This window comes from Bombina bombina, chromosome 1 (genome assembly GCF_027579735.1).
Source record: "Bombina bombina isolate aBomBom1 chromosome 1, aBomBom1.pri, whole genome shotgun sequence".
NCBI lineage: Eukaryota > Metazoa > Chordata > Amphibia > Anura > Bombinatoridae > Bombina > Bombina bombina.
The window spans coordinates 1,186,832,315-1,186,850,204 of NC_069499.1; the positions used below are offsets into that span (position 1 = coordinate 1,186,832,315).

General features: G+C 34.2%; 1 protein-coding gene across 3 annotated transcripts in view; it reads left to right on the forward strand.

Annotated features, from left to right (window-relative positions):
• Window positions 1-8,836: 8,836 nt before the first annotated feature.
• The window catches only part of GJC1 (gap junction protein gamma 1), a 105,989-nt gene continuing 96,935 nt past the window's right edge, over window positions 8,837-17,890 (forward strand). For all 3 annotated transcript variants that reach the window (XM_053699950.1, XM_053699952.1, XM_053699951.1), the window contains exon 1: window positions 8,837-9,123. The gene's annotated coding sequence lies outside the window, so the exon portion shown is untranslated. The remainder of the gene's footprint in view (window positions 9,124-17,890) is intronic.

Sequence of the window (17,890 nt, forward strand, 5' to 3'; positions counted from 1 at the left end):
TATAAGATGTAAAATAACAGTTTTCTATGCTATTATTAGCAGAACACATGCCTTTAGACACAGCAGTGTGATATATGTTTATTGCAATGGTTTAAGATGTAAAATAACAGTTTTCTATGCGGTTATTAGCAGATCACATGCCTTTAGACACAGCAGTGTGATATGTTTATTGCAATTGTATAAGATGAAAATAACAGTTTTCTATGCTGTTATTAGCAGATCACATGCCTTTAGATACAGCAGTGTGATATATGTTTATTGCAATGGTATAAGATGTAAAATAACTGTTTTCTATGATGTTATTAGCAGATCACATGCCTTTAGACACAACAGTATGATATATGTTTATTGCAATGGTATAAGATGTAAAATAACAGTTTTCTATGCTGTTATTAGCAGATCACATGCCTTTAGACACAGCAGCATGATATATGTTTATTGCAATGGTATAAGATGTAAAATAACTGTTTTTTATGTTGTTATTAGCAGATAACATGCCGTTAGACACAGCAGTGTGATATATGTTTATTGCAATAATATACAATGTAAAATAACTGTTTTCTATGCTGTTATTAGCAAATCACATGCCTTTAGACACAGCAGTGTGATATGTTTATTGCAATGGTATAAGATATAAAATAACTGTTTTCTATGCTATTATTAGTAGAACACATGCCTTTAGGCACAGCAGTGTGATATATCTTTATTGCAATAGTATAAGATGTAAAATAACTGTTTTCTTTGTTGTTATTAGCAGATCACATGCCGTTAGACACAGCAGTGTGATATATGTTTATTGCAATGGTATAAGATGTAAAATAACTGTTTTCTATGCTGTTATTAGCAGATCACATGCCGTTAGACACAGCAGTGTGATATATGTTTATTGCAATAGTATAAGATGTAAAATAACTGTTTTCTATGTTGTTATTAGCAGATCACATGCCTTTAGACACAGCAGTGTGATATATGTTTATTGCAATGGTTTAAGATGTAAAATAACAGTTTTCTATGCGGTTATTAGCAGATCACATGCCTTTAGACACAGCAGTGTGATATGTTTATTGCAATTGTATAAGATGAAAATAACAGTTTTCTATGCTGTTATTAGCAGATCACATGCCTTTAGATACAGCAGTGTGATATATGTTTATTGCAATGGTATAAGATGTAAAATAACTGTTTTCTATGATGTTATTAGCAGATCACATGCCTTTAGACACAACAGTATGATATATGTTTATTGCAATGGTATAAGATGTAAAATAACAGTTTTCTATGCTGTTATTAGCAGATCACATGCCTTTAGACACAGCAGCATGATATATGTTTATTGCAATAATATACAATGTAAAATAACTGTTTTCTATGCTGTTATTAGCAAATCACATGCCTTTAGACACAGCAGTGTGATATGTTTATTGCAATGGTATAAGATATAAAATAACTGTTTTCTATGCTATTATTAGTAGAACACATGCCTTTAGGCACAGCAGTGTGATATATCTTTATTGCAATAGTATAAGATGTAAAATAACTGTTTTCTTTGTTGTTATTAGCAGATCACATGCCGTTAGACACAGCAGTGTGATATATGTTTATTGCAATGGTATAAGATGTAAAATAACTGTTTTCTATGCTGTTATTAGCAGATCACATGCCGTTAGACACAGCAGTGTGATATATGTTTATTGCAATAGTATAAGATGTAAAATAACTGTTTTCTATGTTGTTATTAGCAGAACAAATGCCTTTAGGCACAGCAGTATGATATATATTTATTGCAATGGTATAAGATGTAAAATAACAGTTTTCTATGCTGTTATTAGCAGATCTCATGCCGTTAGACACAGCAGTATGATATATGTTTATTGCAATGGTATAAGATGTAAAAAACTGTTTTCTATGCTGTTATTAGCAGATCACATGCCTTTAGACACAGCAGTATGATATATGTTTATTGCAATGGTATAAGATGTAAAATAACAGTTTTCTATGCTGTTATTAGCAGAACACATGCCTTTAGACACAGCAGTATGATATATGTTTATTGCAATGGTATAAGATGTAAAATAACTGTTTTCTATGCTGTTATTAGCAGAACACATGCCGTTAGACACAGCAGTATGATATATGTTTATTGCAATGGTATAAGATGTAAAATAACAGTTTTCTATGCTGTTATTAGCAGAACACATGCCTTTAGACACAGCAGTATGATATGTTTATTGCAATGGTATAAGATGTAAAATAACTGTTTTCTATGCTGTTATTAGCAGAACACGTGCCTTTAGACACAGCAGTATGATATATGTTTATTGCAATGGTATAAGATGTATAAAACTGTTTTCTATGCTGTTATTAGCAGAACACATGCCTTTAGACACAGCAGTATGATATGTTTATTGCAATGGTATAAGATGTAAAAAACTGTTTTCTATGCTGTTATTAGCAGAACACATGCCGTTAGACACAGCAGTATGATATATGTTTATTGCAATGGTATAAGATGTAAAATAACAGTTTTCTATGCTGTTATTAGCAGAACACATGCCTTTAGACACAGCTGTATGATATGTTTATTGCAATGGTATAAGATGTAAAATAACTGTTTTCTATGCTGTTATTAGCAGAACACGTGCCATTAGACACAGCAGTATGATATATGTTTATTGCAATGGTATAAGATGTAAAAAACTGTTTTCTATGCTGTTATTAGCAGAACACATGCCTTTAGACACAGCAGTATGATATGTTTATTGCAATGGTATAAGATGTAAAAAACTGTTTTCTATGCTGTTATTAGCAGATCACAAGCCTTTAGACACAGCAGTATGATATATGTTTATTGCAATGGTATAATATGTAAAATAACTGTTTTCTATGCTGTTATTAGCAGAACATGTGCCTTTAGACACAGCAGTATGATATATGTTTATTGCAATGGTATACAATGTAAAATAACAGTTTTCTATGTTGTTATTAGCAGATCCCATGCCTTTAGATACAGCAGTGTGATATATGTTTATTGCAATGGTATAAGATGTAAAATAACAGTTTCCTATGCTGTTATTAGCAGATCACATGCCTTTAGACACAGCAGTGTGATATATGTTTATTGCAATGGTTTAAGATGTAAAATAACAGTTTTCTATGCGGTTATTAGCAGATCACATGCCTTTAGACACAGCAGTGTGATATGTTTATTGCAATGGTATAAGATGAAAATAACAGTTTTCTATGCTGTTATTAGCAGATCACATGCCTTTAGACACAGCAGTATGATATATGTTTATTGCAATGCTATAAGATATAAAATAACTGTTTTCTATGCTGTTATTAGCAGATCACATGCCTTTAGACACAGCAATATGATATATGTTTATTGCAATGGTATAAGATGTAAAATAACTGTTTTCTATGCTGTTATTAGCAGATCACAAGCCTTTAGACACAGCAGTATGATATATGTTTATTGCAATGGTATAATATGTAAAATAACTGTTTTCTATGCTGTTATTAGCAGAACATGTGCCTTTAGACACATCAGTATGATATATGTTTATTGCAATGGTATACAATGTAAAATAACAGTTTTCTATGTTGTTATTAGCAGATCCCATGCCTTTAGATACAGCAGTGTGATATATGTTTATTGCAATGGTATAAGATGTAAAATAACAGTTTCCTATGCTGTTATTAGCAGATCACATGCCTTTAGACACAGCAGTGTGATATATGTTTATTGCAATGGTTTAAGATGTAAAATAACAGTTTTCTATGCGGTTATTAGCAGATCACATGCCTTTAGACACAGCAGTGTGATATGTTTATTGCAATGGTATAAGATGAAAATAACAGTTTTCTATGCTGTTATTAGCAGATCACATGCCTTTAGACACAGCAGTATGATATATGTTTATTGCAATGGTATAAGATGTAAAATAACAGTTTTCCATGCTGTTATTAGCAGATCACATGCCTTTAGACACAGCAGTGTGATATATGTTTATTGCAATGGTTTAAGATGTAAAATAACAGTTTTCTATGCGGTTATTAGCAGATCACATGCCTTTAGACACAGCAGTGTGATATATGTTTATTGCAATAATATACGATGTAAAATAACTGTTTTCTATGCTGTTATTAGCAGATCACATGTCTTTAGACACAGCAGTGTGATATGTTTATTGCAATGGTATAAGATATAAAATAACTGTTTTCTATGTTATTATTAGCAGATCACATGCCTTTAGGCACAGCAGTGTGATATATGTTTATTGCAATAGTATAAGATGTAAAATAACTGTTTTCTCTGTTGTTATTAGCAGATCACATGCCGTTAGACACAGCAGTGTGGTATATGTTTATTGCAATGGTATAAGATGTAAAATAACTGTTTTCTATACTGTTATTAGCAGATCACATGCCGTTAGACACAGCAGTGAGATATATGTTTATTGCAATGGTATAAGATGTAAAATAACTGTTTTCTATGTTGTTATTAGCAGAACAAATGCCTTTAGGCACAGCAGTATGATATATATTTATTGCAATGGTATAAGATGTAAAATAACAGTTTCCTATGCTGTTATTAGCAGATCACATGCCTTTAGACACAGCAGTATGATATATGTTTATTGCAATGGTATAAGATGTAAAATAACAGTTTTCTATGCTGTTATTAGCAGATCACATGCCTTTAGACACAGCAGCATGATATATGTTTATTGCAATGGTATACGATGTAAAATAACTGTTTTTTATGTTGTTATTAGCAGATAACATGCCGTTAGACACAGCAGTGTGATATATGTTTATTGCAATAATATACGATGTAAAATAACTGTTTTCTATGCTGTTATTAGCAGATCACATGTCTTTAGACACAGCAGTGTGATATGTTTATTGCAATGGTATAAGATGTAAAAAACTGTTTTCTATGCTGTTATTAGCAGAACACATGCCTTTAGACACAGCAGTATGATATGTTTATTGCAATGGTATAAGATGTAAAAAACTGTTTTCTATGCTGTTATTAGCAGATCACATGCCTTTAGACACAGCAGTATGATATATGTTTATTGCAATGGTATAAGATGTAAAAAAAACTGTTTTCTATGCTGTTATTAGCAGATCACATGCCTTTAGACACAGCAGTATGATATATGTTTATTGCAATGGTATAAGATGTAAAAAACTGTTTTCTATGCTGTTATTAGCAGATCACATGCCTTTAGACACAGCAGTGTGATATGTTTATTGCAATGGTATACGATATAAAATAACTGTTTTCTATGCTATTATTAGTAGAACACATGCCTTTAGGCACAGCAGTGTGATATATCTTTATTGCAATAGTATAAGATGTAAAATAACTGTTTTCTCTGTTGTTATTAGCAGATCACATGCCGTTAGACACAGCAGTGTGATATATGTTTATTGCAATGGTATAAGATGTAAAATAACTGTTTTCTATGCTGTTATTAGCAGATCACATGCCTTTAGACACAGCAGTATGATATATGTTTATTGCAATGCTATAAGATATAAAATAACTGTTTTCTATGCTGTTATTAGCAGATCACATGCCTTTAGACACAGCAGTATGATATATGTTTATTGCAATGGTATACGATATAAAATAACTGTTTTCTATGCTATTATTAGTAGAACACATGCCTTTAGGCACAGCAATGTGATATATCTTTATTGCAATAGTATAAGATGTAAAATAACTGTTTTCTCTGTTGTTATTAGCAGATCACATGCCGTTAGACACAGCAGTGTGATATATGTTTATTGCAATAGTATAAGATGTAAAATAACTGTTTTCTCTGTTGTTATTAGCAGATCACATGCCGTTAGACACAGCAATATGATATATGTTTATTGCAATGGTATAAGATATAAAATAACTGTTTTCTATGCTGTTATTAGCAGATCACAAGCCTTTAGACACAGCAGTATGATATATGTTTATTGCAATGGTATAATATGTAAAATAACTGTTTTCTATGCTGTTATTAGCAGAACATGTGCCTTTAGACACAGCAGTATGATATATGTTTATTGCAATGGTATACAATGTAAAATAACAGTTTTCTATGTTGTTATTAGCAGATCCCATGCCTTTAGGTACAGCAGTGTGATATATGTTTATTGCAATGGTATAAGATGTAAAATAACAGTTTCCTATGCTGTTATTAGAAGATCACATGCCTTTAGACACAGCAGTGTGATATATGTTTATTGCAATGGTTTAAGATGTAAAATAACAGTTTTCTATGCGGTTATTAGCAGATCACATGCCTTTAGACACAGCAGTGTGATATGTTTATTGCAATGGTATAAGATGAAAATAACAGTTTTCTATGCTGTTATTAGCAGATCACATGCCTTTAGACACAGCAGTATGATATATGTTTATTGCAATGGTATAAGATGTAAAATAACAGTTTTCTATGCTGTTATTAGCAGATCACATGCCTTTAGACACAGCAGCATGATATATGTTTATAGCAATGGTATACGATGTAAAATAACTGTTTTTTATGTTGTTATTAGCAGATAACATGCCGTTAGACACAGCAGTGTGATATATGTTTATTGCAATAATATACGATGTAAAATAACTGTTTTCTATGCTGTTATTAGCAGATCACATGTCTTTAGACACAGCAGTGTGATATGTTTATTGCAATGGTATAAGATATAAAATAACTGTTTTCTATGTTATTATTAGCAGATCACATGCCTTTAGGCACAGCAGTGTGATATATGTTTATTGCAATAGTATAAGATGTAAAATAAATGTTTTCTCTATTGTTATTAGCAGATCACATGCCGTTAGACACAGCAGTGTGGTATATGTTTATTGCAATGGTATAAGATGTAAAATAACTGTTTTCTATGCTGTTATTAGCAGATCACATGCCGTTAGACACAGCAGTGTGATATATGTTTATTGCAATGGTATAAGATGTAAAATAACTGTTTTCTATGTTGTTATTAGCAGAACAAATGCCTTTAGGCACAGCAGTATGATATATATTTATTGCAATGGTATAAGATGTAAAATAACAGTTTTCTCTGTTGTTATTAGCAGATCACATGCCGTTAGACACAGCAGTGTGATATATGTTTATTGCAATGGTATAAGATGTAAAATAACAGTTTTCTATGTTGTTATTAGCAGATCACATGCCGTTAGACACAGCAGTATGATATATGTTTATTGCAATGGTATAAGATGTAAAAAACAGTTTTCTATGATGTTATTAGCAGAACACATGCCTTTAGACACAGCACTATGATATATGTTTATTGCAATGGTATAAGATGTAAAATAACTGTTTTCTATGCTGTTATTAGCAGAACACATGCCGTTAGACACAGCAGTATGATATATGTTTATTGCAATGGTATAAGATGTAAAATATATTAGCAGAACACATGCCTTTAGACACAGCAGTATGATATGTTTATTGCAATGGTATAAGATGTAAAATAACTGTTTTCTATGCTGTTATTAGCAGAACACATGCCGTTAGACACAGCAGTATGATATATGTTTATTGCAATGGTATAAGATGTAAAAAACTGTTTTCTATGCTGTTATTAGCAGAACACGTGCCGTTAGACACAGCAGTATGATATATGTTTATTGCAATGGTATAAGATGTAAAAAACTGTTTTCTATGCTGTTATTAGCAGAACACATGCCGTTAGACACAGCAGTATGATATGTTTATTGCAATGGTATAAGATGTAAAAAACTGTTTTCTATGCTGTTATTAGCAGAACACATGCCGTTAGACACAGCAGTATGATATGTTTATTGCAATGGTATAAGATGTAAAATAACTGTTTTCTATGCTGTTATTAGCAGATCCCATGCCTTTAGACACAGCAGTGTGATATATGTTTATTGCAATGGTATAAGATGTAAAAAGCTATTTTCTATGCTGTTATTAGCAGATCACATGCCTTTAGGCACAGCAGTATGATATATGTTTATTGCAATGGTATAAGATGTAAAAAACTGTTTTCTATGCTGTTATTAGCAGATCACATGCCTTTAGACACAGCAGTGTGAATTTTTAATATATTGAACTAAGTATGCAAGTTGAGCATTTGAAACTGTGAATAAGCATACTAATAGCAATTTATTTGTGAATTTAAAAAGAAAATATGTTGTTAATGTAATAAATGTTATCAAAGTGTTATAATTAATTGCCAGAAGTTGAAATAAACAAAAGAAAGAGCCAGAATGGTAACTGTTTTTGCCTGTTATTGTTCTACAGTTACTGCCTCTCATTTCCCCATATTTTCAACATATGCATTGCTATATTGCACTGGGCTTGTCTCTCGTTCACTTACAGAAATGCAGGAAATGCCCCTTGAAGAAGCAAAGCAAAATCTGCATTTTAATAATTTCACTAGGGATCTCGCAGTGCTGGAGGATTATTTTAGAATATCTCACCTGAGCGAAGAGGTTTTGAATATCAGGGCCAGAGTGTCTGATAGGTAAGATAAGAAGAAAGCCGTTTTCACTTTAGCTACCTTTATATCTGGGTATCTGCAGCTGCTAATATTTAAAAATCTTTCCTGAGACAAAACTCTGTTTGCACTCAACTAAAATCAGAGAGTCTCCAGTTCTGATACAAGTGCTGTCTTTAGTTGTGTGCAGACAATATCATTGCTCATAGCATTAGGCAGGAACAACTCAGTGGTGGGACGGAGGGAGCATTTGATAGGGGTGGTGCTGTCACTCTATTGCATGGAGCTGCACAGCTTGTCCCACCAAGTTACTGGCACCCCTAGCACACTAGAGCAGCTGCACACCGTTCATGTACATAGGTCATAAGAATCAGTCTGCAGCAATATTTACATGTATGCAGGTTGCAGGGCCAGCTCAGCTCTGTGTGCTATGCTGCCTGCATTCTCTATATACTCCTCTAAACAGAGCTTTCATCTGCTCTCATAGCAAAAACGTTACCCTTCCTGCTGTCCACAAATTGCTTATAGCAATGCAGGGCAAAGGATAGGTCCTCCCTCCTTCTCCCAGTGCTGCAACATGAACATACCAGGAAAGGCTTGAGAAGTGTGGTAACTTACAAGGTAAGTAAAATGAATGCATTTAGAACTTAAATAGGGAGGATGTGTGAGTTTTAGTTTAGAATAATTGTAATTTTAGTCAGAACTGGAACAAACTGTTGAGAGTACCCAGTACAATAAGGTAATTACAGTAGGTCTCATACCCAATATGTTATCAAGAAATAGTTTGTGTCTTACTGTTAAGTTTTGCATGTGTAGTATTAGTGTTTCTAAAGTTCTTATTTTAATTCATTATTTAAAACTTACTCTGATAAATGGAAGGGAGAGCAGAATACATTATTTTTCTACATCTGTTATAGACTTCTTTTTTTTATGAACGCTTTACTTTTGTGTTTTAACCAATCCACATGAGTTCTTATTTTTAGTCCAATTGGGTAGTAGCTAGTTCTGTCTTTATTTTCCCAACAACAGAGATAATGTTTACTGGCTAATCTCTAAGTACTTTTCATTTAATCAATGTATATGAGCTAACTCTCCCATTGGTATTTGCAGATTTATTTCAATTTCTTGAAAAAATATAGAAGTACCAAATATAATGTCAGTGGCAACATTTGTATGAGACTTGCTGGTTGTGCACAAACGGTGTCTCACTGACAGAAACAAACTGACATGTATATAAATAGCAGAATTATGGGAGTCATTGTTATATGTTGTTAGTTTGCTCACTAAACATGAGGGAGTTTTCCAAATATGAAATAAACTCCATAGATTAAATGACAAATGAATTATTTCTAACTGGAAAGCTCTTTATTATTAGTGAAAATAGGCGATTATTTTTGATTTAGTAAAAATGAATACATTAGTAAGTGAAAAAATATTTAAACATGTAGCTCAAAACAGTTTCTTAATTATGCAGCAATTCTTGTATTATAATAATTTTATAGTATATGATCATTTGTGTGTGTGAGAGACTTTGTGCAAGAAAGGGGCAGCGTGTTAGTGTGCAACAGTTTAATTGTGGAAAAAGGAAGAGATTCCACCAAAAGAATGCAATTACAGCACTATATACCCTGACTACAAGGCAGAAAATAACTATTAAAGAAAAAACATAACTTTTATTGGCTTGTTAAAAATGGGTAAATTAAGTGTTTAAAAAGTAAACTTTGTTAGGAAATTAGTATTAGTATCAGTGTATTCAAGTGGTCTAGATTCTCATTTAATAAGGCCTTAGAAATAGATAGTCTATATGTTCCACAGAATTAGAATTCACAATAGATTAAATCTCCAATCTAATAATTGTAGTAGCTGTATTATATCATTATTTGCCTATAGATGGTAGTTCACACCCTATATTCCATTTTTATTATTGGCATGCAGTGTATCACAGAGTAGAATGTATGTTGTGCTTGAACACATGTATTATATTACACAATAGTCAGAATGTGTCTATTAGGGCTGTAACACAAATCAATCTACACACGCTTAATGTTGCAAATTGACTCAGCATAGATACAAAGTGTAGTGTATGGTCATGTCAGCCATTGAGTTCCACTGTCTTTACATCTGCTGATTCAAAGTTGCAAATCATATGTACTTGGATACAGCTTAAATTTTGTAACATTTACAGCGGTACTGCCTGGATAGTGTAGATTTTCTATAACAGATAATATTATATACTGGTTATATGTTTGTAGGTATTAAAACAAGTACAGTATTCAAGTTAGCACTTGAATCACTGTCCCTGCTATATAAATTCCAAATAAAAAAATAATGGCATTAAATTAAAGTGAAGGTAAAGTTGGGGAGCAGTCAAACCGGCATTTGCTAGCTTTAGGGAAAAAAATATTACTTTCATTCATCATTTTTTTTTTATCAATTACATTAAAGTTCTTACAGTTTTAACATTTGATTCCTAGTGTCCCGTATTCCACCCGGCTCGGTGTCATAGTTTTTTCTTCTGTGACGTTTTCTTTTTCCTCCAGTTGAAATCCTGGCCGTTAGGTGGCCAGGACTTTAGCTATTCCGCCCACTTTATCTATAGCGCCTGCACATGCTATTTTTCTGCCTTGCAAAGTGAAAGCGCGCTCCCGTGTAACGCATGCGCGTCGAACATACTAGGGCATCCCATCTAATACTTTATTTTGAATGCTCGTTTGGTCAAGGGGATCACAATCGCAGCGCAACAATAGCAACACAGCTCTCTAGCACAATAGTAAACAATGAATAGCGTGCTTCATTGTTTACATTCTGACGGAGAGATTAGACTTGCGCATGCGCACAGCTTACTGTCTTGGGAGCGAGTCTAGATGCTGACGTAGAGAGCAGGTGGGACCGCTCTCTACATTATACATATATTAGAGAAGGAAGTACAACGGGGGAGGAGCAAGGTACAGTAACATGGATTTTTTAGATTAGTCATTTATTATTTAGAAATTATAAAAATAAAAAATAAAAACTTAGCGACTTTGTTCATAAACATATAGACTACCTAGATAAGCACACAAAACGTTGAAACTTTACCATCACTTTAAGTTGCAATATATATAAGCTGACAGTAGTCTGTACTATGAGCGCGGTTTGGTGCAGCTACCACACAAATTATTCTTATTATTGAGCTAACGCTAACATGTTGTTATAAATAAGTATCCTAGAATTGCTGTTTATGCATATGTTAATTCAAGATTAAGTATAGCTGAAGTTACTAGCCCTTGCAACAACACTAAATAAATATTATATACTATCTGGCCCTTCCTTTTTCCACAATTAAACTGTTATATGTCCAGTGGAAAGCACTACTCCCAATCAGAGACAATTATTTGGTAATTTTATTTGGATTACCTGAACTAATAATACTTTGATTGGAGGATTGCCTTTAATAGCGCCATTGTTTGTTGGTTTGGGTATTTAAAGGGACACTGAACCCAATTGTTTTCTTTCGTGATTCCGATAGAGCATGCAATTTTAAGCAACTTTCTAATTCACTCCTTTTATCAATTTTTCTTTGTTCACTTGCTATCTTTATTTGAAAAAGAAGGCATCTAAGCTTCTTTTTTTCGTTCAGGACTCTGGACAGTACTTTTTTATTGGTGGATGAATTTATCCACCAATCAGCAAGAATAACCTAGGTTATTCACCAAAAATGGGCCGGCATCTAAATTTACATTCTTGCATTTTAAATAAAGATACCAAGAGAATGAAGATAATTTGATAATAGGAGTAAATTAGAAAGTTGCTTAAAATTGCATGCTCTGTCTGAATCACAAAAGAAAAAAAATTGGGTTTAGTGTCCCTTTAAGCATGTGAGTGTTTCAGTGTGTCAGGGTGTTAAAGAGAAATGTGTGTGAGAGTTGTAAGAAAGAGAGAGTGTGAGAGTCTGCTTGAGAGAGAGAGTGTGTGAGAGACTTTGTGTGAGAGAGAGGGAAAGTATTTGAGGGAGAGTCTGAGAGAGAGGGAGAGTGACTGTGAGAAAGTTGAGGAGAGGGGGAGAGAAACAGTGTGAGAGAGAGAGTGTGGGAGAGTGTAAGAGAGAGGGGGGAGAGACAGTAGGAGGGTTTGAGAGTGATAGGGTGAGAGTTTGAGAGAGGGGACATTTTAAGAGAGGGGGAAGAGAGAAAGAGTGAGTATGAGAGTGGAGGAGTGTGAGAGAGACAGTGGAGGAGAGTGTGAGAGAGAGAGTGGGGGAGAGTGAGAGGGAGACAGTGTGGAGAAGAGTGTGAGAAAGAGATAGAATGGATGAGAGTGTGAGAGAGAGGGAGGAAATGTCAGAGATAGTGTGTGAGATTGTGAGTGAGAGGGGGAGGGAGAGTGTAAGACAGGGTGAATAAGAGAAAGAAGAGCAGAGTGTGGGAGAGAGAAAGAGTGGAGGAGAGTGTGAGAGAGACAGAGTGGATGAGAGTGTGAGAGAAAGAAAGAGTGCAGGAGTGTGAGAGAGGGGGAGTGTGAGATATAGTGAGTGACAGGGGGAAGGGAGAGTGTGAGACAGGGGGAATAGGAGGGAGAATAAGAGAGAGAGAGAGAGAGAGAGAGGAATAATGTGTGTGTGAGAGAGAGAGGAAGATAGTGTATGTGAGAGAGAAAGAGAGGGGGAGTGCGAAAGAGGGGTGAAAAGTGTGAGAGAGGAGGACAATGAGCAGTAAAGTGGGAGAGAGGGGGAATGTGAGCATGAGAGAGTGAGTGTTAGTGTGTGTATGTGTGTGAGAGATTGTGTGAATGTAAATGTACAATGTTGTGTATGTGTATTATTACCATTTCAGGTTAGATTGTACTGATTAAAGTGCACACTTAGAGATTTGGCCAAAAATTGCACAGGTAAAATAATGTGCACATAGTGCTCAAAAAAATTAGAGAGAACATTGGTGGCTGGGCATGCTCGACAGAGTCAGACTTCAGTTTTGTAAAGGTTAGTCCTAGCACAGTCTAACTTCTTGCAGTTCCATCATCTTAGTGCCCAGTGCCTGATATCACAATATCACTGATCTGTCACCTGAGTGCCCAGTCCCTGAGGTCACAGTATAACTGATCTCAAGTCACAGTTTCTCTGATTTGTGACCTTGACAAATATAATTGATGATAACTTAACGAGGTAAGAAATAAAAGCATTAAATGAATTAACAACAGTAGATAATGTAGTGATCAAATCAGTGGATAAGGGGGGCAATGTGGTGCTATGGGACCAAACCAGCTATGTTCTAGAAGTGAAAAGACAACTTTTTGACAAAAATTGATATTTACGTTTTATTTCAAATCCAATATCTGACATTCAGTCTTTAATATTTAAGAAACTTAATAATGCAAAAAGTTGTGGTTTTATCAATCTTGCTGAATTTAAATATCTATTTAATGACTTTCCAATAATGCCAGTATTCTACTGTTTTCCCAAAGTCCATAAGAACCTAAACAATCCTCCCTGCCGCCCAATAATTTCAGGGATTGGTAGTATAACAGAGAACCTTGGAAACTATATTGATTACTTTCTAAAACACTTTCTTAGTACTATGCCTTCATATGTCATAGACACTGCAGATTTTTTGAGGAAAATTGATTGTCTCTCCATACCCCATGATGCTTTGCTAGTATCATTGGATGTAGAGGGCCTATATTAATCTATTCCACATAATATTGGAATTACTTAGATACTAGATGGTCAGCTTTTAGAAATCATACTGACTTTATTATTGACTTGCTCCTTGTTGTTCTTGAGAACAATGTTTTTTCGTTTGACAATAAGATCTACATGCAAATTAGAGGCACTGCCATGGGGGCTACTTGTGCCCCCACATATGCCTGCCTCCACCTTGGGGCCTGGGAAATGGAAGAAGTATATCAAAATAAATTATTTAATGAAAATGTCCATTTATGGCTCCGCTATGTGGATGATATATTTATCATCTAGGAGAGTACTCAAACAGAACTAGTTAGTTTTGTTGAAGATCTGAACTCAAACGATAGAAACATTGTTCTCACTGTCAGCTCCAGCAATGTCAATCTTTCATTTTTGGACATTGACATAAAAGTGGAAAATGATACTCTAGTAACGGAAAGGGATTTTGCAAATGCTGGTTGTGCTTTGAATGTTTCTGTGTAACTTTAACAAATTAGGATTATGCTGTGTATAGCAATATTGGTCTATCTGTAACAAATTGTATTGCACATTGGCAGGTATATTTCACATAGAATTTTTTTTTTTCTGAAAGTGTGACAGGGGAGTTCCCTGAGTGTGCCTGAATCTCTCTCACAACTCAAAACTTATATTCTTTAAGAATTTTACACACTGATTTATCTCTCCAGCTGTATGTAGGTGACATTTGTTCAAAGTTCACACTACACATATTTAACTGACAGAAAAGTAATTTCATAAAACTAGAGGCACATTAAAGTTAAATTGTAGTAAAAACATTTCAGTTTCATTTGTTTTTGCTGAGAATGATATCAGTGTCAGGTTAACTACACTCTCCCCTGTGTCATTCTGTATCCCAGAGAGCTTCATTACTTTTATGGGAGGCAGCTTTAATCTCTGGGATTTCAGGATCTGCCCTTTTTTTAGAGAATTAAAGGGACATGATGCCCAAATGTTGAATCAGTTGAAAGTGACGCAGCATATCTGTAAAAATCTTAACATCTCCATGTAAAAAAGAAATATATTTTACCTCAAAATGTCCTCAGTAGCCACATCTCATTGTAAATGGAATTTAAGCTGCCAATCAGGTTTCTAGTCCTGGGACTTGCAAGGGAACGTGCATCTGGCATGTGCAGCACAGTCACTTGATTTACCTTCTCAGTTTAATGCAGTTTACTACATAATCTTGTAAAATTTCAGAGAGATCCCATGAGATTGCTGTAAATCAGTATGTGAACTCAGCACTGAAGATGCCATTGGATATTTTTCAACAGAAATATGAAAGTAAAAAGAGTAGCACTTACTCTGGTAAACTGAAGGAATTTTGAGGTACACTATCTTTACTTTGAGATGTTCAGATGATATTTTCTTGCCAGTTTTTACAGTTATGCTGCATCACTTACAAGTGATTTAGCATATGAGTTTTATGTCACTTTAAGTGAATTCTACCCCTGTGAAGTCTGCATTATAATTTCTCTCCAGGCTGTAAAGTGTCTTAGCAGATGAGAACACAAGACATAGGCTCCCCTTGCTTACAGACATCTGCACTGCAGCTAGATTTTATAATGTGCCAGGGAAGAAATGCTCTACTGAACGTGTCAGGTGACGACATAACTGAGGAACCTGCACTATTGCAAAATAAAAGCTACTTTGAATGAAATAACTTTATAATATTTTTTCAAACTTCAAACTACCAATGGGCATTAGATCAAATCAAAAGCTATCAGCATGTTTAGTTTCATACAAATACATCTTGTCATGTAAATATAGTACTGACCAAGAGTCCTAATTAGAAGCCAGTACATTTTTCTCAAGACCAGAACTTTTTTCTACATTAAATAACTTTAAATGGCTTTACCAATTTAAGCCTGGTTTCCATTGAGGGGGTAAAGTTTTGAAACTGGTGGTAACATAAAAATGCTCCGTATACTTTAAAGGAGAGAAATGTTTTTACCAACAGTTTCCATACTTTATCACCTCAATGGGAACTATGCCTTAATTGGTTTGTAGTAACTAGTAATAGACACAAAACTGCCACATTTTAGCAAAATTATTTTTTGTTTTAAAGTTATGCAGCTTTAGAAATTTAAATTTAAACAAAAACTTTGTTCAAACTTGAACTACTGGGGAGCTATTTTCTCTATATACATACATACATACATACATACAGTACATACATACATACATACATACATACATACATACAGTACATATATACACAGGGCCGCCATCAGGGGGTGACAGGGGTGACTCCTGTCAGGGGCCCAATGAGCCAGGGGGGCCCCATGAGTCAAGAACTAAAAAAAAATTTTGGCAGCCACCAGTGGGTACTATAGCAGAGTGCTAATTGAGCATGGGAAATGTTATAACAAGGAGTAAAGTATTAGCATTTGAGAGGATTTCTTAGAGTGCACTAAACCACTATGCTTAGTGTGAGACAGACTTGGCACTTTGTACAGTGTGTGCCTGAGTCAGACGGCAGATCACTTTCATTTGAAGAGGAGGTAGGACTTGCTTAGCAAATGTTTTTTATTTCTTTGTGCAATTTTGGATTGTAACTTCAGTTTGGTAGTAGTTGTATGGTGGGGCTAGGGGTCCATAAAAACACATTTTTTTTTAGCAGCAGTGTATTTATGATTATTTGACAATGCTGTAGAAATTCTATATTTAAAACCATGCAGAAATGTTTCCTCCTCAATACACAAATGGTAGATGCCCTTTTGGCAGATATGCATTTTATATATATATATATATATATATATATATATATTACATTCCAGTTTACTGCCCCTTTATGCAAGGACTTTCCAGATGCAAGGAGGCATTTTATCTAAGATTTTTACATCTGCATAAATTTTTACACTCTCAGACTAAGATTTCTCAGTGTTTGAAATGAGACAGGTTAACTTAAAACTGTTCAGTTTACACTATAGCTGACTTAGTTTTGAAATACATACCAACAAGCCTAAATGATGCATTTAACCAGATCTAATGGTATGAGTACCACAGCTTATGGTCCCACCAAGACCATATAGAGTACAGCATTTTCAAAATCCATAAGTACAGCTGACAGATGGGAAAATTTGTACACTATATTTGAAGTGGTGTTCTTGGTTGGGGAAAATGGGAAAAAAAAAAAAACTATGTCAACCTTTTAAAGGTACTTTTCTTCATCTAGCCATCTACCCAGCTCATTAATGTACAATTTTGTTTGCACATTTACAAATATGATTCTTTAAAAAGTGATCTCTTAATTTCTGCATTTTTTTTATCATGCATGTCACACACTGTTGATTTAGGGAATGCAAGGTGCATACATGTTTCCTCCTGTGAGTGTTTCTGTGGGTGTATGTGTTTATGTCTTTGTGCTTTGGTTTGTGTCTCTATGTGTATGTATTTTTTATCTGTGGGTCTCTCTGTGAGGGTGGGTGTTACCGTGTGTATGTCTTTATGCATTTTCTGTGGATATCTGTGAGGATGTGTGCATATGTCTTTGAGCTTTTTCTATGGGTGTTTCTGTGAGGGTGTTTGTGTGTATGTATGTTTACATACATACATACATACATACATATATACATACATACATACATACAGTACATATATACATACATACAGTACATATATACATACATATATACATACATACATACAGTACATATATACATACATACATACAGTACATATATACATACATACATATATACATACATACAT